The sequence below is a fragment of the Mastigoproctus giganteus genome, chromosome 3, assembly GCF_048544385.1.
Source record: "Mastigoproctus giganteus isolate SK-2022 chromosome 3, ASM4854438v1, whole genome shotgun sequence".
In the NCBI taxonomy this organism is placed as follows: Eukaryota; Metazoa; Arthropoda; class Arachnida; order Uropygi; family Thelyphonidae; genus Mastigoproctus; species Mastigoproctus giganteus.
The window spans coordinates 34,446,682-34,472,089 of NC_143577.1; the positions used below are offsets into that span (position 1 = coordinate 34,446,682).

Here is a 25,408-nt window from a genome sequence, read left to right on the forward strand (position 1 = left end):
ACATTATCTGTGTCTTTGCTATTTAATAAACTCCCTGGCTTCCTCAGCGCGGGCTTATCACAGCAATCCACGCAACACATGCAAGCAATCAGTGAACTAACGGTTCGGCTCACATCCACTACTCCTCGCTCTCAAACCCTTCCCTTGTTTCTCGCCTTCCTCGGCAATGGAGATCGATCACCAAACAAGCCAGCAGCAACGGTGGCGTCGCCTGTCTTAAAATACAACTACTGTTCTATGATGCACACACCGCACTGGGCATTCTGGTGGTAATGTAGCAGTGCGCGCGACTTAATAAACAGTCGGGAAGTTAGCGGTGAAAACAGAAAATGCTGGATTAAGACTTTAGACAAACACGCGTTCCTTCTAAATCGCATTTCATCTTCCGGTGGGTGTCCAATGGGAATCTTTGGGATTGCTTGTGGATATGGGAAGAAGAATTGAACTTCCGTCCTCTCTCTCTCTCTCTCTCTTTCATAATTCTCTTTCTTTCTCGCTCTGTTATACAAGACAGACAAACCAACCATAAAACACACGATTTACGATTATACTAGTATTAAGAGGGCTCGACAAACATGGTTGCCACGGTGACCAAGCAATCCGAACTGACGACTAGTATTTCACGGTCATTGTAGCGACTATAAGGCTGAACTGTCAGTTCTTTGTTTTACGACTGTTGTGGTTTGTATCTTTCAAGGGCTGGCAGGACTTTAGATAAAGATACAGTACGACGGACTCTTTGTACGGTAAGTACGATTTTGATTGAGTTCATCCAGGTTTTTCAGTCTCTCTCCCCAAAGATGGCGGCTAATGTTTGGCAGCGGCTTGTGGTGTTTGAGCAAATTTGTCGAGGCCTGACTATTACTATTAAAAAAGACAAATCGGTGAAAGGAAGTCAAGCTTATATAACAATAGCCTTAAAAAAACGTCCGCTAGTTCCATCCAATATCTTTCAAACCCTTTCTTTAATTTATATAAGCTCTAGTTCTACCACAATAGATGATAATTTATTTTAAAAGTCCGGAAACCTTTGTCTAAAAGAGAAATGGACCCCTGGCCATTGGCTCTAAAGGATCCTCTTATTACATTTCAATAAAGAGTTATTTAAGAAATTTCTTATATCTAGTCTTATCTAGAATGAATGTATATAACCGCTATCAACTCTTTCTTGGCACAGAACAACAGAGGAAAAGAGCAATCATCTGCACCCCATTTCTAGATTTTTGATGTAAAACATCCTTAGCAGCACCTCAACCGAGTAAATCTGATCTGTCACGAAAAATGCAACGAAGGAGTGACGTCATATGCAGCTTCCCCCAGAGACCAATTATCGTAACTTGTATTGTTGCAATAACACTTGTATGATTGCAACAATACAAGTACAGTTTTTGTAATCAAACAATACAATGACTTGTAATCAAACATTGCAACAATACAAATATTTGTAATCAAACATTGCAACAATACAAATATTTGTAATCAAACACTTGTATTGTTGCAATCATACTTCCTGCAGTTGCCATTTGATTGTAGGCATTCAAATGGCTACAATCAAATGGCATCATCTACAGTCAAATTTTCTCTTGACTATTTTACTTCACTAATGACTAAATAATTAAATCCCTTGGGAAATTAAGAAACCCAAACAGACGAACCAGCCTCAGAACATACACTGGCGCTGACCCATGATAGTTCAAACGAACTCACTTCGCTCGAATGTCTCTTTCAATCAATCTCTTAGCAGCAGCTCTTTCGCTTCCCTCCACACCCACTCAAAGAAAGAAGTTAATTAAGAAAGAGCATAGACTACTCCTTCAGGGGTCCGAGTTGACATGAGTAACAATCCGTGACCTTTGATTTCTCCAAAGCAGCCATTTATCTAAACATCTGACCTAGACCCTCTTGAAAACGTATCCATCAAACACAGATCCCAATTCACAACCATATAAATTACACACCCACCCCCCTCAAAACCCATATTTATAAACAAATATTCCTTTAATTTTCGTTCACCTCCTAAAGGAGGTGTAAAAGTCTCTGAAAGAAAAGAGCGCGAGTCCAATAACAGAATACGAAGATAGAACGAAGAGTGTTGTTTATTTCTGACCATACTAGGATGCTAATGGTCAATTATTATTAACGAACCACTGACGTGTCCATTCTTTATCCAGCAATCCACTTACCTTTCATCTTCGGACTTTGATTTTTGGTCCTCACTTGTTTGGACATCAGCCACCCACAGGGCACTTCCTGTTATTAATTTGACTTAAGATCATTAAGTTTTATAGTTAAGGACAGACCACACACGACTCTTCATCAAATTATGGAAGAAGCTGAAATACCAGAATGGAACTTCTCTTCTGTATTTGGATGACGCCGGCTGTATTCCAAGAGTTCGGCAAACTTTGAAGTAAAAATGCTATCGTCTGTAGATGTCTGAGTTCAAGATGCGTGTAAATTATGAGTGACGCTTCCGGTGTTTTTTTTTTTCCTTCTTACTTTTATTTTACCATGATGTGTAGATTCTGCGGATGTCAGAATTTTAAGATCTAATCAACTTGAATGAAATCATTAGCGCGAGAGATTGTTTTTACATTTCTCTTTCCCTAGTCAGCTATTTTTAAAGTTCAGCCACTGAACACGAGTGCATGGCAATGCGCCAGATTAATCACTCAGCAACAACAAAACAATCGAGCTTACAAAACTATTTATAAATAATTAGATTTTTTTTCATTGTTTATTTTTGAAGTCTTTATTCGTTTTCAAGAGCCGCCAATGTACATTTCATGACGAGTTTAATTGTTGAGAAGATAATGAACAAAGCTTCATTTCATCATGCATTGTTAAACTTAAACAATATCAGTGTGATACCGTTTAAACACTACAAAACGGAATTTGTTTCTTATGTATTGTTAGTGCTGCCCTCTAGGCAAATCGTAGTGGAAAATGATTGTTGAGATAAAAGATTGGTTATTGGGGGTGGGTTAATAATACCTCTACATCCGCTTTGTGCGTGTGTGACAGGGTATCTGGTTGCCCTGGAGATAATCAAGTCATTATAGAAGAGGAAAAAATACTGAGATTATCAAATTCAAAAAAAAAGAAATAATTATTATGAATTGTTTCTTTGTATGACACAGTAACCCATGATTTCCTGTCTTTACAATTTGTCTTTTTTCTTCCCTACTTGAAAATTCCATTTTGACCTGCATTTAAAAACAATGCAATGACTGTGAACTCTGTATCCTTGTAGAGGGGCTAGGAATTTAAGTTAGAACTAGGTTAGGAGTTGTCTGTCTATCTTCAAATACACTCTCATTGAAAAGTTAAGGCAAGCACAACGAATACTTCAAAAGAAACTTTAATATACTGAGATCGAGGGTATTAGAGGGAAAAATTAATAATCATCCAATAAAATCAATGCTAAGTTAATACATATTCCTAGAGCATTTTTGAATTTTTTCTTTAAAGAAGATAAGAAATCGAAGTGGTTCCAATACTGATCCCTGAGGTTCTTGCTACACTGGCCCTCGTGAGTAGCACAGTTCGTAGGATCTCAGTCCTCCCCCACACAGGGTGGAAAAGACCTGAGTTCGAGTCCCGTCGATGATGTGAGGAATTTTTATGGATCTTTTTCACAACGTGGCTGAGTTAGTCGATCTCAGGAGAGGGTAGCATGGTTTTTCTACCGGAAACTCAGGTTTCTCATCCAGCAAACAGAAAACACGCACAATTTACAGACAATATGCACGGAGCAATGTGGTCTTAGTCGCTGATACTCCTAAAACACAATAACAACTTTCTGCGCTTTCTTAGAATCTAATCATTCTATGCTCAGCAAAGTTAATGTGGAACAGTGGACAGACCTGTATGAGTCATTTCTCGACTCGATCGTTACCCTAAGGGCAGATTTATTTAGCGAATCTCCCATCTCCAGCGTCATGAGTGTCCGTTTAAAATTTCAAAGAGTTAATTCCATGTCTGCACATTCTACTCTGGACCCCGATAGCACTTTAAACTTTTGCATTTTTTGCGAGTATACATATTATACGTAAACGTCTTGGCAATACAATTTATTCCTTAGCACAACCTGTTATACCAGAAAATTAGGAAACACAATGGGTTGACCCTCTTCCAAAATTAGAAAAATTGGAAAATTGGAAAAAACGTAATGGGTTGTCCCTGTTAAAAATTGGAAAACGTAATGAGTTGTCCCTGTTCCAAATTTGGAAAATTGTAAAACTTAATAGGTTTACTTGTTCCAAAATTGTAAAACGTAATAGGTTGACCCTGTTCCAAAATTAGGAAACGTAATGGGTTGTCCCTGTTCCAAAATTAGAAAACGTAATGGGTTGTCCCTGTTATAAAATTAGAAAAAAACGTAATGAGTTGTCCCTGTTGCAAATTTGGAAAATTGGGAAACTTAATAGGTTGACCCTGTTCCAAAATTGGAAAATTTTAAAACGTAATGGGTTGTCCCTGTTCCAAAATTAGAAAAATTGGAAAATTGTAAAAAACGTAATGGGTTGTCCTTGTTCTAAAATTAGAAAAAAAATCGTAATGAGTTGTTCCTGTTCCAAATTTGGAAAATTGTAAAACTTAATAGGTTAACTCTGTTCCAAAATTGTAAAACGTAATAGGTTGACCCTGTTCCAAAATTGCGAAACGTAATGGGTTGTCCCTGTTCCAAAATCAGGAAACGTAATAGGTTGACCCTGTTCCAAAATTTGGAAAATTGGAAAACGTAATGGGTTGTCCCTGTTCCAAAATTAGAAAACGCAATGGGTTGACCCTCTTCCAAAATTAGAAAAATTGGAAAATTAGAAAAAAAACATAATGGGTTGTCTCTGTTCAAAATTGGAAAACGTCATGAGTTGTCCCTGTTCCAAAATTAGAAAACGTAATAGGTTGACCCTGTTCCAAAATTTGGAAAATTGGAAAACGTAATGGGTTGTCCCTGTTCCAAAATTAGAAAAAATGGAAAACGCAATGGGTTGACCCTCTTCCAAAATTAGAAAAATTGGAAAATTGGAAAAAAACGTAATTTGTTGTCTCTGTTCCAAATTTGGAAAATTGTAAAACTTAATAGGTAGACCCTGTTCCAGAATTGGAAAACGTGATGGGTTGACCCTGTTTCAAAATATCACAATCCTCATGCCTATCGCTGCAGTATTAATTCTTCTATTGAGTTGATCCATCTTTGGGTGGCCTCACACAGATTCCAAATTTACTTTCTTCTTAAAATGCTCAAAATTAAAAATTTTATATCTTGAAAGTTTAACGAAATTCTGTTTTCCCAACAAAATTATCATCACCGACTATTTTCATATAATCAACGACTTACTCACAGTTCTATTTGAACTCAATTCATCAATTCAGTTCCATTTGAACTCTGTTCCCACTTTACAATAATAGCGTCCTCGGACTATTCGCGTGGCTTTGAGTTAGCTGTACTATCTCATTCTACTTGAGTTGTAAAAACCCCTTAAACAGGTGACAGTAAGGAGCGTGTCAGAATTATAGATTCGTGACCCGTCTTATGGAATAGGAGCGACACGCAGATCTCACCACAAGGACAGGATACTGATAGTAACTTCCGTGCGTGCTGCGTTTGATCCAGTCCGACGTTTTTTTATTATTTTCAGTTTAATTAGGTCCGGTGAGTAAACATTTCTTGGATACAAGGCGCAAGGTCGTCTATATTTGAAATATCCGCGTAACAGCAGCCAACCTGAGTCATCTCAAGTACTTTATATAGAGAGGATAATTAAGACTCTCGTGCCTACATATATTTTAACCCTCAGCCCGTTTCAGTCCATTAACAGGAACCGTTAATGAATTTTATTGTGTCCACTACTGTACTTTATATATTAAAGACGGGCTAAAGTTGGTGTTGGAGTAGGGGGTAGGGATATCACCCTCGTTGTTTGACCCTGTCACGTATATTTGCGCAGTAAACAGCTTTGGGGTTGGAAGGGAGTAGAAAACCCCGTGTTTTTTCCCTCTACATACTTCGAAAGTGCACGTTTATTGCAGATCAGAGAGAGATGCGCGCACACACACACACACACACAAACTGACGTTCATATAGCAAGAGTTTAGTTCACGGTCGATTCTCTGTTATTTCCTGTTGCGTGTTCGCCTAATGAGACGGCTGCTGTCGACCGCATCTGTTCCATCAATCACGCGCCTTAAAACAACCCTGCAGCCGCCGAGGAAATATGAAACGAGCGAGGGATGTTTTGTGCATTGTTCAAAGTAGAGAACATCACCAAAAATGACTATTAAGAGTGGCACTGAGGTACAGGGTAATCGAGAAAATGGGTTTTTGCTCGAGACTCGGCACGACAAAGAACGCTACGACGCTACCAGCTGCGAGAAGGTGAGCTTCGTTTAGGTGGAAAAGAGCATCATCTACCCGATGCAAGAGGAGGGGGAGGAAGATAAAGAAGATTTTTTATTTTTATTATTTTTTTTTTTTTGTCATACGTAACAATAACAGTGTTTCAGCAGTCAAAGTTTAAATGCGAGGTTAGGGTTATTGCGTCCCTTCTGTGCGCGGTAATATCCACGCCCTAATGGCCACATTGTTGTGCTCTGATTTTGGCACGTGGTCGCTGCCGGGGCGGATTTCATCGTACGTTCAAATAATGGCATCGAGACGGACGAAATAAATAACGCGAAAAAACGAGCAAAAACTTTTCGGATGAAATCTAATGTCCGATATTAATTTTATTTTTTATTTTTTTCAGAGTGCAAAATCATTCTAATAGGAGATAAGGAGAAATATAAAAAATAGGAGAGGAATACGATAGAAAAAGGAAGAGACAGAGACTGTGGTAGGTAAAAAGAAACACTGAAGTAAGGTAAAAGGGGAAAGAATATAAAAAGAAAAGAAGGAGAAATATAAACAAGAAACGGAGAAATATAAATGGGAAAGGAGAAGAAGAAATATAAAAAGAAAGTAAGGAAGAGAAAATGAGGAGGAGAAATATAAAAAATGAAAAGAAAGTAAGGAAGAGAAAATGAGGAGGAGAAATATAAAAAATGAAAAGAAGAAGGAGAAATATAAAAAATAAAATAACAAGAAATATAGAAGTAAAGAAGAAATCTAAAAGGTGGAGAAACAAAAGAAAAGAAGAAAACTAAAACGAGTAGAAATATAAAAAAGAAAATGAGAAGGAAAAATATATCACAGAAAAGAAGGAGAAATGCAAAAAAGAAAATGAGAAATATAAATGGGAAAGAAGGAGAAATATAAAAATAAAATGAGGAAGAGAAATATAAAAAGGAGAAATATAAAACATTAAAAGGAGATAGAGAAATATAAAAAATGAAAAGTAGAAGGAAAAATATAAAAGGGAAGGAAGGAAAAATATAAAAGGGAAGGAAGGAAAAATATAAAAAGGAAGGAAGGAAAAATATAAAAAGGAAGGAAGGAAAAATAAAAAAGCAAATGAGGATAAATATAAAAGAAAAGAAGAAATATAAATGGGAAAGAAGGAGAAATATAAAAAGAAAATGAGAAGGAGAAATATAAAAAATGAAAAGAAGAAGAAATATATATATAAATGAAAAGGAGAAGGAGAAATATAAAAAATAAAATAAGGAGAAATATAAAAGAAAAGAAGAAATCTAAAAGGAGGAGAAACATAAAATAAAAGAAATCTAAAATGAGGAGAAACAAAAGAAAAGAAGAAAACTAAAACGAGTACAAATATAAAAAAGAAAATGAGAAGGAAAAATATAACAAAGAAAAGAAGGAGAAATGCAAAAAGATTGTTTGTTAGTTTGTTGGTTTTTAGGAGCATTAGCAACTAAGGCCATATTGTTCCGGGGATATGCGGTGGTCATTCCCTGACCTTTCCGCATCCTCCGTATTTGGTGGTGACGGGCTCGAACCCCGGTCTAATCAAGAAGCGTGTGCTACGCACTGCTGCTCCTTCCCACCTGGCTACGGAGGCGCCGATTTGTAAAAAAAAAAAAGAAAATGAGAAATATAAATGGGACAGAAGGAGAAATATAAAAAGAAAGGAAAAAGAAATATAAAAAGAAAGGAAAGAGAAATAAGAAAACAAATGAGGAAAAATATAAAAGAAAAGAAGGAATATAAAAGGAGAAATGCAAAAGAAAAGAAGAAATCTAAACTAAGAGAAATATAAAAAATAAAATGAGAAGGAGAAATATATAATAAGGAAAGAAGGAGAAAAAAAGAAAGCAAGGAGAAATAAGAAAAAAATGAGGAAAAATATAAAATAAAAGAAGAAATATAAAGGAAAAGAAGGAATACAAAAGAAAAGAAGAAATCTAAACTAAGAGAAATATAAAAAAGAAAATGAGAAGGACAAATATAAAAAAGAAAAGGAGATAGGGAGGCTGAAGTGAAATAAAGGGGAAATTGGAGCGAAAGAAGAAAGAAAAAAAAGGAAAACTAAATGGAAAGGAGTGATTGGAGTAAATAGGTGAACGAAAGAATCTAAAAAGAAGGCAGGGAGGTTAAAGGGTACAGAGGTGGAAAAAGAGAGAACCAGAAGCGAAAAGGGAAAGAAAAAAGGAAAAAAATGAAGTGAAAAGAGAAAATATGAAAACAGCAGAAATATTTTCATGAAAGAAGAAACAATGCGGAAGGTGAAAGAGTAAAAAAAAAAGAAATGGAGCGAAAGAAGAAAGATAAAAAAATGAGAAATGGAGCAAAAAGAGAAAGAGAAAAAAGGAGATATGAAATTGAAGTGAAACGGGAGACTTGAGCAAAATGTAAGTGAGTAAGAAAGGAGGAAGGTGAAATTGAAATGAAAGAAAATATTTATAACAGGAGAGGAAGACATCGGGAACCACCGTAAGCGGGCGATCGGTGTCCAAATAAATAGCTCTTCACGCTGTGTGTGAGTAACTCGTCGTGTGAGTTATTTAAACCCCTCCGGACCTCGCTGGCTATCCAGAATTTAAGCAGAAAAAAAATTAAGGGTAAAGATGGATAAAAGGAGAATTAGGGAATATAACAAGAAAGGTGAATTAGAGAATGAAAGACAGATAAAAGGACAGCGTGAAATTTACGTGAAAACAAGGGAAAAAAAACAGGAAAAAATTGAAATTGAAAATAGAAAAAAGGAGAGAATGACGTAAAAAGCGAATAAACGAATACAAAAATCATGTAGAGATGGATATTGCCATTAAGGGAGAAAGATACATAAAGAGGAGCGGAAGAGAAAGAGACAGACTGAAAGGGAAGGGAAACGAAAAACTAAAAGCTGAAGCAAATCAGAAGTATAGAAAACAAGGAGAGGGTATAGATTATAGTAAAATAAAAGGAGAATGAGAGAATATAAAAGAAATGAGACAGGAGACAGAAGCAAAAAGAGAAGGGAAAAAAGAAAATGAAAGGAGGACACATGGAAAAAAGCAAAAAGAGGAAATTGGTCGAAAGGAGAAAAAAAAAGGAAGAAATTAAGCAAAAGGAAAAAACCGAAGTGAGAGGAGAAAGATAAAAGGAGAGACTTCAGTATAAAGTGAATGAGTAAGAAAACTGAAGTGAAAGAAGAAACTAAAAACGACCGTAGCCGAATGATTAGGGTACAGTTATATTGATACTCACGGCGCGTATCAGTAATTTTTATCCATCTCCTTAAAACAATTTTAAGGGGATTGATAAAAGAAGAAAACAAAATAAAAAGAGAATTAGGGAATGTAAATATAAAGGAGAATTAGAGAATATAAAAATAAAAGAAACCGACTGGAGTGAAACGGGAAAGACAGATAAAAGGATAGCGCGAAACAAGGAAAAAATTGAAATTAAAATAGAAAAATAAAAGGAGAGATTGGAGTAAAAAGTGAACGAGAGATACATAACAGGAGTAGAAGGGGATATTGAAGTCAAAGGAGAAAGTTAGATAAAAGGAGAGAAACAGATTTTAAAGTGAGGCAAAAGAAAAAAATATTAGAGAGACAGAGTGAAGTAAAGGAGAAAAAAGGGTAGAGGAAGATATGAAAGTAAACGCAGAATCCGAGAATGTGAAAAGTAAAGTCTTAATCTGTTTTAGTATTGAGTAGAGTACTAACTTCTGGATACTTCAGTTGAGGGACTTGTCTGAAAACAATTCTTCTAGAAGAAACGTACAGCTTTAATGGCGCTACCTGCTTCATCGTTAGACATGGACTCATCAGAATCATCGTTTCCTGTACTGGCCTTTGACCCAACATTACACTCTCATGCAAGTTAGTGTTCCCGGATGAGCAAGATATGGCACACCAGATGCGACCTCTCCTTTAACAAACAAACAAACAAACACACCGTTCTTTTCTCGATCTAAAAAGTTCCAAACTTTCAAAAAGCTAAAAGGTCAGCGAACCCTAGCTATCCAACACTGCAAATGGCATGGTGAGCGAGACAACACACAACACCAATTGACTTCCTCTCTTCCAATCCTTCGTTTATTTAGAAAGAAAGCGCATCTGTGAGTTTCTGACTCACCTAGGGATTACGACAGTTCACTGCATATCACCTAGAGGTCGCTGCATGCTTGTTAGTGATGAAAAGAAATACAAGGACGGCAAATCGCTATTGTTCTTTTTTTAAATACCCCAAAACTGGATGTGTAGTTTTAAATACCCAATTAGGTTATTATCTATAAAATGGTTAAAGTCCTCTTCATTTATTAAAAAAAAAAAATAACAAAGATAATTTCGTGCACTTATGTTCATTACAATTACCCGCCTACTAGTGTGGGTCCCACCTTTTACAAAATGGCGGCTACTCACACAAGGCAGTTGAAGCGAAGAGAGAAAAATGACTTTACAATCCATCATCAGGGTATAATTGATAGAAACGTCAGTTATAGAACCCCAAGGAGGATCTCCAAGCCACGACAATTAACTCAGCCATAATATCAAATACTTTTCCAAGATTTCGCCTTACAATGGCCGTTTTTTTTTTTTAATGCGCGATAAGTACGACATCTGGTGGCAAAAAGCATTAAAATTAGTTTGGCGTTTAAGCAAATTGTTGTTTAATTGCTTGAAGAAATGCGCCCATGCACCAAAGGAAAAAAATTAAGAAAAAAATGATGGGGGGAAAAAAACAGCGAGATTCACAGTCGAGATCACTTTGATTATTAGATTTTTAATTTTCTCTTCTGCCCATTTTCTGGTGCATGCTTGATATGTTCAAGGTAAGTAATTACCAAGACTATGAACAACTCAGAGAAACCTCTCTGAAGAAATAATTAGCATTTTTGGTATTCAACAGTTTCTTACAGTGTTTCCCCCCTCCTCGTCCCAACAACGCACAGAACACTACGATCGACAACCTTTTATTAAACGGCTTTGATAATTTCCACGTGCTTCAAGTAATTACAGCTTGGTACCAGATCAATAGAATCCAGTGTCTTCTTGTGAGGGGGGAGACTTGCTTCCTGCTCCTATGGGATAATTACCCAGCATGCACGGAGTAGTACAGACGCACACACATCCTTTTCTCAATCTGCTCCCCACTTTTGGGGTGAATGGCTGTGTATCTACAACATCGAGTGATCTGTTCTAAAATACTTATCTCTGCCTCACTGACACTATATTGAAAATGCGATATGGCACGATGATTAAGGGAGATTGATCTCTTTTACGTCTTTTTCAGCATTATTCTAACCTCTCCCCCCCTTAGAAAATAATGGTTTGCGAAGGCGTATTTTAATGGTGATGATGGAACTACATATGGAATTACAAAACGGCTGTCTTTGATCATTACCAAAGACAACAAAAATTCTTTTTCTAACATTTAGTGATGGAAAAAAAGAAATGTGTTTGGCTTTTAGCAAAAAGATCTTTCAGTTTATTTTGAAGGGCAAGAAAATCCCTTAATTTTAATTTGTTAATTTAGCGCTGCATAATGATCAAACACTTAGGAGACCAGCGGATTCAAAATGACCCACTTAAGAGAGTAAGTGTTACATAAAAATGAGCCTTTGTAGCCCTAAGTGACAAGTCTAATCCTCGCCCTCTTAACAAGAATCACCGGTCTACATCTTCAGCTGTAAATGCGCCTTAGTCGATTTGCAGAAAAAGAGCAAGCGGAGAATCCTATTTTGCCCAGCAGCGATAGAAGAGAATCTTTTTTTAATCGGATTGCTCAAAGGAAAAGATCGTCCATGAGAGCTAATTTACGTATTACATAAATTTAATACAAAATTCTCTCATGGAGAACCCAATATGAATGGTAAAAAAATCGATAACAATACATAATTGCCAAACTTGGATTTTTTTCTACTATCTACCATTTTGTCTGCAACGTTTTCTTTCTCAGGAATATTCTATTTGATTAGTAAGAGATATCCTATAATGGCACAAGGATTAAACTCGCGGTATACACTAGTTTATAAAAATATACAAATGAAATATCAACAAAAAGAAGCTTCAAAATAATAATACTCATCAAAGAATAAAGCTGAATGGCGGGAACATGGTCAGAGCCTTAACCTACGCAGTCCCAGTACTAACTTACCCTTTTAGGGTCATAGATTGGACCAACACCAAGCTGGAGAAGAAGATTATGAAATCCACCAGGATAATGATGACCAACAGCCGCCAACGCCACCCGAAGTAGATCATCTAAAGACTGACTATAGCATGGAAAGAAGAAGGGAGGGGTTTGACTGACCTCATGAAACAAAAGAAGAAGTGACTAACATATAGGTTAGTGCAAAAGCATAATTTTAACAAAAGAAGAAGGTGATTAAGAACCTGCAGGATTATATCCAGGAAAACACAGTACCAATCTACAAACTTATAAGAAAGATAGGCAAACAACACGCAGCAGGTCCTCAACAAGGGGACCAAACTCACGCAAAGAAAAGAAATAAAGACAGAAAGATGGCCGAAGAAGACACTCCATGGCAGACACTACAACGACCTCCATCAAGACTACATAGATTAGAGGGCGTCCAACGCATGGCTCACAAATTGGAAGCTCTTCCCCGAGACTGAAGGATCCATGCTGGCCATCCAAGACCAGGTAGTCAACACCAGGAACTACTGCAAATACATCACTAAAAACCCCGGAGTGGCAGATGACACATGTCGACGATGCCATCTGGTCCCAGAAACAATCCAGCACATCACCACGGCATGCAGGTTAATCACCCAGAGGAAGTACACGCACAAACTGGACCAGGTGGCCAGTATAAAACAGCAGAAGCTAGCGCAAAAAATAGCATTTGATCAAAGAAAGTGTACCATATTACAAGTACGACCCTCAGGCTGTGCTAGAGACCTCTACTCACAAACTATACCGGGACCATTCCATAATAACAGAAAGACGATTCCGCACAACATACCAGACATAACCCACATCTACAAGAAGGAAATAGTGACCAAGAGCTACAACAACATGAAGTACACAGACCTAAGACAGTAAGTCAAAGAAATGTGGCATGTGGAACAAGTAATGAGATCTGGATCATCCTGTCAACCACAGGCATGGTACCAAAGAGCTTCCTTAAGAACCTAGTAACAACAGGCATTGAAGAGAACACTTACATGGAACTCCAGAAAGTTGCGATCCTGGACGCGACTCTCTTACCATCCTACCAGGATGGTAAGAGAGTTCCTCGAACAATAATAATAATAATCAGGAATAACAACCACCCTGTGCACTTTGTACCAGTACCCGTCGTGGGAAAGAAAAATCCCATAAGGAGAAGAAAGAAAATATAATATAATAATAATCTTTTATTTTCAAATACGATTAGTTACATAAAATACATAGACATGAATGGATAAGGAAAGCTGTAAAAGGTTTAGAATTTTTTAAATATTTCTATGAAATAAGGCGTTTCATAAAACTCATAATTAATGATGCAAGGAACCAAGTTTATAAAGCATCAAGTTATGCACCATGCGTAGAAAGGTTTAGGGGGTCTACCTTACTTGGGTGATCGATACTAAGCAATAACTAGCAGATGGGAGCGACAAAGTAAAATGGAAAAGTTATTATGTGCAAGGATCTAAAGCTAGCTCCTACATCATGCGCTAATAATAACACGACCCGAAGACCTGTAGGCACAGTTGTCCATATCTGTTAGTAGAATGCCCTTAGATGGAGTGTTAGTAGCACGTTTAGTCTGAGCATGTATGATCGCTTAATGGGGAATGCTCCTATTATGGAAACATGCGCATAGGAATTTTTCGATAATATTTTTCAACTAAGCTGTAGCCTGAATCTCAGCTGTTGATGGTGGTGGTAGTTAGTGCGTATCAGGGTGTATCTGTGTGTGTCAAGAGGACGTGCACGGAGATTCTAATGTAGCGATGGTGGCGACCAATTTGTAAAATGAGTTCGTGGACCGCTTCGTTCTGCAGTTAGGCCAATAAAAAGAACATAAATTAATCAACGCAAATGTAATCCTTTTAATGGAATACATTCTCCAGATAGCCCAGATGGCGTAACATGTAAATTAACCTCATCACCAGTGGTAGCGGTCTACAGGGGAGAGAAAGAGAGAGAAATGAATTATGTGTTGTTACGTGAAATACTATCGCAGTATTCCGAGCAGCTTCCCCCCCCCCCCAAACACGCCCGTTGTGTTTCCCCTCGCATTCTTGCTTCAAGATTATTAACACGTGAGGGAAAGAAAGCTTGAGAATTCGAAATACTCATTACATTTAAATTTCTGCGCAGGAAAGGAGGAGTAGAATAGAAAGAGAGAAAACATAAATCGACAGAAAATGGTAGAAAACAGCTGGAAAGAAACGGGAGAAAGGTAGAAGAGTGCCATGAGAGAGAGAGAGAGAGATGTGTGCAGGAGAAACTGGAGAGTATTTCGCAAGAGAAAATAAGGAAGAAAAAGAAGTAGAGGAAAACAGAAATGCAGCAGAAAAGGAAGAAGAGGAAAACAGAAATGCAGCAGAAAGAGTTCCGTAGAAGAAAGTAAAAGGTTGGACAAATTTTTGGAGAAACGATGGGAGAAATATTAAGAAAAACTAAATAGATAAAGAAAGGAGACAGAAAAATAGTAGTAAAAAGTCGTGGAGGAGAATGGAAGAACGAAACAGAAAGAAAATAGGAGAAACATAAGTAGATAAAAAAGGAGAAAAAGAGTAAAGCGTGATGGAAATAAAAGTAGAAGCAAATAGAATTGCAACAGGTTTCAAAAAGAGTATAAAATTAAAAAAAAAAAAATAGGAGAAAATAAAAACAGAGAAATTTTAATAATAATGAACTGGTAGCAAAATATAAAGGTAGGAGACAGGAAAGTAGAAGGATGGAGAGTAAATAAAAATAAAAAAGAGTATTCAATAACAGATGAGACGCCTCCGTAGCCACGTGGGCAAGAGCAGCAATGCGTAGCATACGCTTTGCGATTAGACCGCGGGTTCGAGCCCGTGACCACCAAATACGTAGAATGAGGAAGGTTAGGGAATAACCACCTCATATCCCCAGCCCGGATAAAGGGTAAAGGTTGGCGTCAGGAAGGGCATCCGGCCATAAAAATTTTATGCAAAAACAGCAAAAAAAAAAAAAAAAAAAAAAGCCGACCTCAAAGAAGTTTGCAAGACAAAGTGAAAAAGGTAGGATAAACGTTATGAAAAGGTAGGAAGCAGACGAGTAGAAGGCAAGATCAAAGAAAGAAAGAAATTAAAGTACGGAAAGTTAGGAGAAATATTTTGGAAAAAAGACACACATATTAGGAGAAATCCTGAAAAAAGGAGAAATGCAAGTGTCAATTGTTTTAATCACGTAAGTTAAAAAGAAAAAGTCGGGAAAAGAGAAAAACAGGATGGAAATGAAAAGTGGAAGAAAATCGAAATGCAGTTTCAAAAGCGGCAGAAAAAAGCACTGTAGGAGAAAATAAAAAGTTAAGATCATATTAGGAGAAAAGACAGATGCAGTAAATATTTACAAAAAATATAGATATAAAGGTAGATGGCGAGAAATTAACAGGAGTGAGATAATAAACTACAATTGTTAGCAAAAAAAAAAAAAAATGTAAGAAAATAAAATTAGAAGAAACCAGATGTATAAGAAACACAGAAGATAAAAGATAGTAGAAGAAACTGAAAACGTAGAAGAAATGTTACAAGAAATTAAAGAAACGTGTCAGAAAGGGGGAAAGGTAGGAAGCACACGAGTAGAAGTCAATATACGTGTCAGAGAAAGAAAGAAATTAACGCAGAAGAAAACAGAAGAGTAGGTGAAATAGGAGTAGGAGAAATACAAGGTGGCAAAAATGAAGAACTGACAATAAAAAAAAAAAAATAAACAGAATTCATTAGAAGGAGAAAATAAGAAATAAAAATTGAACTTAAATGTAAAGTAAAACGGTAGGCGAAACATTATAATAAAAGTCAAAATCGAGAGAGAGAGAGTATATTGGCAAAGTATTGGACAAAAGAAACTAACCTAGGAAAACCAAGAGAGAGATAGTGAACAAAAAGAAAAGGGACAGAGATAAAGAAAGGCCCGATAAGAAAGAAAGAAAGGCGCTAATTACGCCATTTCTCTGTTTCTATCTAGCTCACAGTCTTAAGGAAAAGAAGCGAAGGAGGAATCGAGTTTCATTGTGTTTTCACCAAGTATTAGTTTGGCCTTCCGACGTTACCCTAATGGCACCTGTGTGAATAACCCCCGTCCCCCCTTGTTAGTTCTTGAACTTCTACAGTTTGTGTGTCCCGTCAGCAGTACACGTCGTGTTAAGAAAGACGTGGGAAGTTGCAGCACCGTTTGCTGCGGAGGATCGATGATGATTCCATTAAGGATCCGTATAAAGCTCCTTCCCAACACTGGACTACACACATAAATGGGATATCTAATATATACCGGAGTTTCAATAGCTGCGCCGCCATTCAGACTATAGTCGTTCTTGGGGCTTAATGCGTTTTCCGTTTCATCGAATATGCATTAAGAAAAATGCGGTTGAGTTACAGTTTATTTTAGTCCCGTCCAGTGTTCATACCGTGTGCAATTGCTGTTGCAGCTTCCCGGTCCTATTTTACAATTCCTACCAAGTCGCCTCGTGACGGTGGTTACATTTCCAAGCAAACGTTAGCACTTGAAATCCATTTCGTGTCTCACTCCCTCCCTAATATGTATGTGTATGTATTTGCTTAACTGTTTTGATCAAACGGAAATGTATATTTTTGTTTAACCCTTCCCCCCTCGACGGCTATGATGTTCTGTATAATTTGATAGTCTGTTCGCTCTCGGTTTAAATATAACCCTTCCTCGAGTAAAGAGTCGCATTATAGGCAAGTTCAGTCATGTGTTTCACGCAGACGAAATATTCTGGCGGTCTCGAGCACGTGGACAATATTTGCAATAAAAATATTTTTTCTGGTACGCATATCACGTGCAGTGGAAGTTTAGTCTGCTTCATGAGCGGTATTTATTGAGCGCTTATACTTTTCTGTTTTTTTGTGGTCGCATTCTGCGAAATTTTAAGTCCATTTCACGCGTTTTAACTGAATAGTTTCTCTATCACGTGACTACAGCTGCTGTAGCGCCTTTTTTTATATTTTTATTTTCATGATCAGATCACGCACAGCATGTGAATAAACGTTGTCTATTTCATACGCGGGATAAATCTTTATGGCGCGTGATACGTTCTATTTCGCGCACTATACTTTCTATTTTCAGCAGTCACATTCATTTAAGTCCATTTCACGCTTTTAACTGAACACTTCTACCACGTGACTGCAGCTGATGCGCGCAATTTTATATTGTTAATTTCTTGTACAACTCACGCATAGCACGTGAATGAAAGTTCAGTCTATTTCATACGCGGGATAAATCTTTATGGCGCTTGATACATTCTATTTCGCGCGCTATACTTTCTATTTTTAGCAGTCACATTCATTTAAGTCCATTTCACGCTTTTAACTGAATATTTCTACCACGTGACTGCAGCTGCTGTGCGCAATTTTATATTGTCAATTTCTTGTTCAACTCACGTCATAGCACGTGAATGAAAATTTAGTCTATTTCATGAACGGTATGAATATTATTTATGGCGCGTGATACGTTCTATTTCGCGCATTAAACTCTGTTTTCTGCAGTCACATTCATTTAAGTCCATATCACGCGTTTAAACTGAATAGTTTCTCCACCACATGATTGCACCATTTTATATTTTTCATTTCTTGTTCAAATCACGTTAGCGCGTGAATAAAAGTTTTGTCTGTTCCATACGCTGCGTAAATATTCTTTATTACGCGTGATACGTTCCATTTTTGCAGTCACATTCATTTAAGTCACTCCTTCATCCATTTCACGCGTATAAACTGAATATTTCTCTACCACGTGATTGCAGCTGCTGCGCGCCATTTTATATCTTTAATTTCTTGTTCAAATTATGCATAGCTCGTGAATAAAAGTTTAGTCTATTTTATACCGATATCAATCTTCTTTATGGCGCGTGATACGTTCTGTTTCGCGCATCATACTTTTTTTTTTTTTTTTTTTTTGCAGTCACGTTCATTTTAAGTCCATTCCACACGTTTAACTGAATACTTTCTCACCCACGCGAGGGCAGCTGCTTTCGCGCCATTTTATATTTTTAATTTCTTGTACAAATTGCGGCATTTAGTTCTACAAAATTTTGTTAAATGATTATACCCCTATTATTTTCGGCATAAATTAAAGAAACAGGGCGACCATTAGCATTTTCTTTCAAGTAACAACTGTGACACCGAGTTTAAATGCATTATGTTTCCCAAAAGTCATTATATTTAATTTACTGTGTTCATAATTACGTATATTTGCGGCAATAAAAATTAACCGAATGTTCTGGAATTTTAATTAAGTAAATTTATCAGACTCTGTAAGAAATATCTAAATTATTTTAAATTAAGATTTACTCTAATGATATTATCCGACCATAAAGTAACAAGAATGTCTTTAAGAAATCGAATTTTAGCTAGCATTTGATCACTAGTGAATGTTACACTCACGAACAAGGCCCTTTCCTCCCACCCTACGAATCATATTTTATGAAGTTATTCAAAAATAGTAATTTCGCGAAATAGGGTTGCTAACGGAACAGAATAAATTAGCGCCATTAGCGGATTCTTTCTGTCAGTTTCTACGTATTGTGTGAAAATTCATTGAGAAAACTGAACGAGCTTCAGTCAGTTTGTAATTTGATTGCAAAGGACTGCTCGGTGAAGAGTGTTGTTCTTGTGTGATACTAAAGTTTTATAACCAGTACAAGTCTGCCTACGCAAGTCTTTCTTAACCAAATAATGTCCTACTAAAGTCAATGAAATGGATCTAGCAATTTGGATCTGACAGTGTCATAAAATATTCATATCCATTTCCTTTTCTGGATCTCAGTAATAAGATAACTTATCTTTTAAGTGTTCATAAAATCCATTGAAGTAGAGGGTTTTTGATTGATTACAGTCTAGCTTAGCGAGCATGAAAACAGATTAATAAATACTTTCCCATCTAGTCTCTCAGATCATTACACGTCTTGTTACTTTAGCTACAAAATGGAGAAGAAATAATAGCAATGTTTATGATCCTGAAGGATGAGACCGAGGGGATGCCACTGACTTTAGGGATACCGTTATGGAGGAACATTAAAAGTCTGCCGTTCGCTTAGTTTAATTTTACGAGAGGGCAGAGTTCAAAGGCCATTTGTAGAATTGCGTTGTTCTATACTCAGTCTTGTCTACTTGGTAATTGGGAGCTCCCGTCTCGAACGAATCGTAATAATGTCCGCTAGCAAACTGCGGAGTTCATACTTTCATTCCAAATTCCAATGGCTGTACGTTTTGTGGGTCTCAACTGAGACCCACAAAACGTAGAGACATTAAAGCTGAATGGGGAAGAGAATTAACCAAAGGAAAAGTAGTTACCACTGGGGGAACGTATTCTTGATTCAATAGCACCATAGTCGATATATTCATTACATCAACGAAATTATCATTTCCATCAATTTTCTTAAGTCCACGCTCCCTCATTATGGACCAGGAACCTTTTGCTTCGAATATTGCTTGACTTGATCAATGTCTTTTCCATTAACCCATGATTATATACGTATAATAAGTAAACCAGAGCACGCAATATTAATAATATCATATCAGTTGAAATTTTATGATGATCTCTTATAGGGTCATCATAAAGTTTTCATGTATGGCTATTTTATTCTATAACTTCCATTATACGCAGTTGACTTTCAGCTGACATCGTAACCAGGCAACATAGAAAGCAAACAAGTCGGGTGACCTTATTTTCTATTATTTATTATAAATAATAAATAACGTTTCTAATCTGCCAATAAATAAATAAATCTTTATTAAATAATAAATTGTAAGCTGTTCTGACCCTACATGGCTGTACCGGAGTATAAACAGAAAAAGATATTTAGTTATTTATTTTAAAATAAATAAATCGGTGAATATAGTAGCATTAAAATCAAACAAAGCATAATTATTTAACATCTAAAACCACTTAATTAAAATGTAATAAAATAGCACAATAATATTTAACGAATAGTTAGTATAATATGAAAATAATCTGACTCCAACTAAGGGCCGCATGCAAAAGTCTTATTCACGAGGCCATAAACAGATTAGAATTTTAATCTGTTTAAATTAAAAAACTAAAAATTTCAATAATAATTAACAAACAGATATTAACGAAGTATATATTATTAATTAACACATGTGAAAAGAATGACGAACCTAGTATAAGATATTAATAAAATAACTAGTAAACAATAGTATAAAATATTATTAAAAAACAACTTTCGAATAATAGTATAACGTATTAATTAAAACAATATATAAACAACATTCTATTGTAAATAAATGAGAGAATACCATTCTTTACCAATAGTAATATCACTGTATACAGACAATGGTTTGAAATCTATGGTAAGGAAAATTGTACCAAACACCAGGTTGCTGGACATCGCCGTTTACAACCAATAATCTTAATTAACTCGCAAGATAGATAGAGTTAATTTTATTTAAGCGTTCACATCGTAATTGTTCTATTAATTAATCTGGCCCCTAGGTGGCAGAGGTAATTTAGTGAGGATGGCTAGCACCTCGTGCCAAGAACAGAATGACGAACCAAGTTTCATGTACCTGCTATCCAACAGTCACAATTAGGCCCACTAAACATTGTGTAAAACTTCTTGCCCCGAAAATTAGCGACTTAAAAGAACACGCATCTCAGCAGAGTCCTACAAAGGAGGTTAATTAAAAATCCCCCAAAGAATGGAAGAGTTCCACGCTACCGTGCGAGCAGCTCAGCTTTGCCCATTCGCCATTTCATCCACAGCTGACATGCTATTTCCTTTTGCTACTGCGTTTGAAAAACTACCAGAAAATTAATAACATCTAGGAAAGAGCGAGAGGAAAAGAAAGAAGACACTTACCCGCTCGTGTAATTCCTTTGGCTGCCTCTAGATGGCGCTTCTGTAAATATATAAGGCACTGTTAGAGAAGGTCAAGAACTGGAGTTAAGAAAAGCTGTTAAATTTTATTTTTTTAATTACGCATATCTAAAAATAAAATCATACAGCAAAGAGAATATTACCAAACAAATTGTGCAGTGGATTTTGTTTTCACTGTTCGTGTTGTCATGGCAACCACCGAGAAGTGTGCTTGGAAAAAAAAACGTGCCCATATCGTTGGGCTTGAAATGTTCAAATTAAAATATATTTTATAAATAATTAATTAGGAAAGTGTATGTGGAGGTAGTGTGTTTTGTGCGTGTTATGCATTAATTAGCTGTCTGCTCTTGATTACACGTGGAAAAATTGCTGTGGCCCACCGTTCTTTCCGGTCGCTATTACCTCGTGTGTATTAAAATAAATAAAAGAATAATGACGCTTTCCAGGCATACTTTTATGCGCGCGTTTTTCATTTTTATTGCTATTTGTCTCATCTGTGTCTGAGATATTAAAATGTGAGCGATCATCCACGCAGACTTGTTCTGAAACGCCAGATTTATGTAGGCACTCTCAGCAAGCAATGTTCTTTCGTACTGATGCGTGTTCCAGATTCGAGCGCCGCTAAAGTGCTTTGTATTTATATATTTTTTCCTTTTTGTTTTTCTTTATCTCGTGGCTTCCTAAAATATATAAATATATCGGCGATTTAAAATGCCATTTCTTTTACTAAAATAATTTTTCTCAAAGACAAAAACCACTTTCATATTGTGGACGGTTTAATTAATTAAAACAGATGCACAACAGTATGGTTGTGTGTTTTCAAGAAAATTAGAATGCAAAAATAATCCAGAAATCAATTTCAGATTATTATTGCTCTATTATAAGAGTTATTTCGACCGGTTCGACTCCAGGCAAAATAATATTATCATTATCAACGATGCTCAGGTGCTGCCATCTATGGAGAACACGCACGAGTTCTCCACAGATGGCAGTGCATTTATAATAAAGCATATCCGACTATTGTTAAAATGCATTAACTTGTTAAATATAAAAGTACATGTCGCGGTAACGACATCCATGAGAAGCTACTGTATTTATCTTTAAATTGCTATAAATACCTATACTTAGCACCAAAAATTTAACCAACATCATCATAAATGTCGAATATGTACAAAATTTGTAGAAGCATACAAAACAGGTTATTATATTAAAAAGAAATAAAAACATTATCAATGAACCAGCTTCATTTTACCTTTGGAATGTAAACTACCAACTTGGTGGCAGTTTTGTTACAAAGGCCTGACCAAAGGTCCATCGTGAGTGTTGTGATTTCACTCATTCAGAAAGGTCTCAGTTTCAATCTTTCGGACACCAGAGGAATTCTTAAAAGCCTCTTCAATTCACGCTGTAATTAGCTGATTTTGTGCGAGGGAATAGAATTCCTCATGAGTTACTCTGAGGTTTTTTAGTCCGCACAACATGAAAATCAGTCCGTGAATTACATTGGCACAACGTGGCCCAAGATGCTGATGACCCATAAGATACCTTCGAAACTACCAAACATCAAATGGAGAAACTTAGAGGCCTATCAGTGATCGTTGTTTAAAATTAAGTTCGTGATGTACACAGGCATTCTATTAATGGTCTGAGACCTTTTTGTTTTTCCAAGAATAGTTTAACTAATAGTATTTCATATATTTGTGGAGGCACTTCACCACGAATTATCCCGCTATTGCACCATGCAACTTAAACAAAAAGCATTGCTCCAATAGTGAAGTACACTGCTATTTATTTAAAATTCATGCCGTTAGCCAGGCCACGGATTCGATCCTGGTTCCGGTCTCGTCGATGGGTAAGTAGGCACCATAGGATCCAACTGTGGTCTGCCTAACAGAATGCACTGTAAATAAACAGCAATATATTTCTCTACTGGAGCAGTGCTTTTTATTTAAAGTGCACAGTGTAATACCCAGCCAACTCTTGGTGAAATGCCTCCACAATATGAGTTTCGTACTTCGTAACAAATCTAATTTTATCACAGCTGTGTACAAAACTGAAGCCATTGTCCTAACCTACCTGTGAACACACAGACTGATGTGTACGGACATAACACACAGAGCAATATGAGAAGCCTAGAATTACTATTGGTACTGCTTTGTATTAATTACTAATGAATTAGTAATTAGCACAAAGTAATCTAAATGTTTTGAAAAATTCAAATCAATAATAAAGTTAATACAAATCAGGCAGTTTTTTTTTTTTTTTTTCAGAAAATTTCATACCTTATTTTTTTAAAAAAAGTTTTAGAACTCCATTTCAGCATACCACTTCAGTCAACAATTCGAGTGTTCCTCCAAAAGGGCAAGATATCGACCCTTTTCACAAAAAAAAACAGTACGTGCTTGATGGGCTGAAAGAATACCCAACAAGTGGATACGACATTTGGTTCCATGGAATTGGTCTTGCCGAAGTGCTGTTTATATCCCATGGAATTCTTCTGAAGACACTTAAATTGTTATTTATAAGTCTAGGTCACGTAACATTGAACATGAGTGTGCCAGAGTTACTTTGGTCATCCTTGACAATGTCCAACGATCCCTCCAGAGAATTTTGGACACAGGGCAAAAATAACATTTTTATTTATTTATTTAAATAAATTTGAAAACAAATGAAAAGTGTGGAACAATTCTTGTCAGGCATTACATTCTGATTTCTTTTCAAGCAATGATGTAATGATTCATCAGTTTTATTAGCAGTAATAAGAACAGTTTCTCTCCCTGTCTGAATATCTTTTTTACCTCAATATCCTTTTGAGACGTTAAAAAAAAATAAAACTGCCTTAGTGCTGGCCTTCCGTTATTTGTCCGCCGCATGGACATCAAAGAAAACTACAGCTGGCAGTGAACCTTTTACCATTTATGGCTTCTTTTTCTTTTCTTACTTTTATGCATCACTTTGAAAACAGAACGCTCTTTAACGGAATCCGTACAAGAGATGGAGACTCAAACACTAATAACGAACACTACAATGGTAGAAGGTTGAGGGAGTTTTTTTAAAAAAAAATGTTTTCTTACGGAAAATAGAGAAGCACTTCCTTTTTAAGATGGAAGTGGGCGCGAGACTTCTAATAAGAGCTAGGAATGGAAGCAGAAACTACGTCACAAGACAATTCATCTTTTGAAAGAGATTTTTTTTCTCTTTTCTTTCCCCCCAACCATTTTTTTCCATTACAGAGACGCTTGGAATGTTTGTAGCTTCAGAAAATTAAACAAGAACATGCAAAGTAGTATACGAAGGGGAAGAGGAAAGAAAGATAGAGAGAGAGAGTTTCGCATCAGTGGAACTCAATGAAACCTTATACCTTTTTCAACTTGTATCAAAGCACCTTCGCTGTGTGCGCTGTAAAAAGAAAAAGTAAAAGAAAATCCAGTTTCTAGTTGCAACAAGCCTCTTGAAGTTGACAGAATTAGAAGAAATCACAGCTCATGTTACTCTATGCTTTACTTGTGTAACTCTGAATCTTAGAGAGTGGAAGAATTTTTGATTAAATTTTGCTCACCATCCTCTCTCTCTCTCTCTTTTTCTATCTCTATGCGTGTACGTTCATGCTTCGGTATTTCTGCAAGGTGGAAGCAAAACGAACCGATTTCCTCCAAGTGATTTACAAAATAAAGAGCTTTACTGCTCATCCTATAGAGAAAGGATGACGAACCTACGGCACGCGTGCCAAATATGGCACGCAAGATAAATTTACTATAAACGTGAAAAACATGTGGCTTTTTTTATTATTATTTTTTTAATTCTTTTTGAACTCTAGCACTACATCAGAAGAGTTTACATGAATATACAATCATTAGCCACATTTAAAAATAAAAGCAAGAAATTATTCCTACAATTACATTTAAAGACTTAAGGTTAAAGCATTAGGCTTAGTTAAGCCTAATTCTAAAATTTATGGCTAATATATTGGACACAAAATTAGGTTTAAAACTTCGGTTTAAAGCATTAGATCTAACTGT

General features: G+C 36.3%; 1 protein-coding gene across 4 annotated transcripts in view; it reads right to left on the bottom strand.

Moving 5' to 3' along the window:
* The window catches only part of Ddr (discoidin domain-containing receptor 2), a 496,805-nt gene that overhangs the window by 380,374 nt on the left and 91,023 nt on the right, over positions 1 to 25,408 (bottom strand). For all 4 annotated transcript variants that reach the window (XM_090369236.1, XM_090369238.1, XM_090369235.1 and 1 more), the window contains exon 2: positions 21,372 to 21,411. The gene's annotated coding sequence lies outside the window, so the exon portion shown is untranslated. The remainder of the gene's footprint in view (positions 1 to 21,371; positions 21,412 to 25,408) is intronic.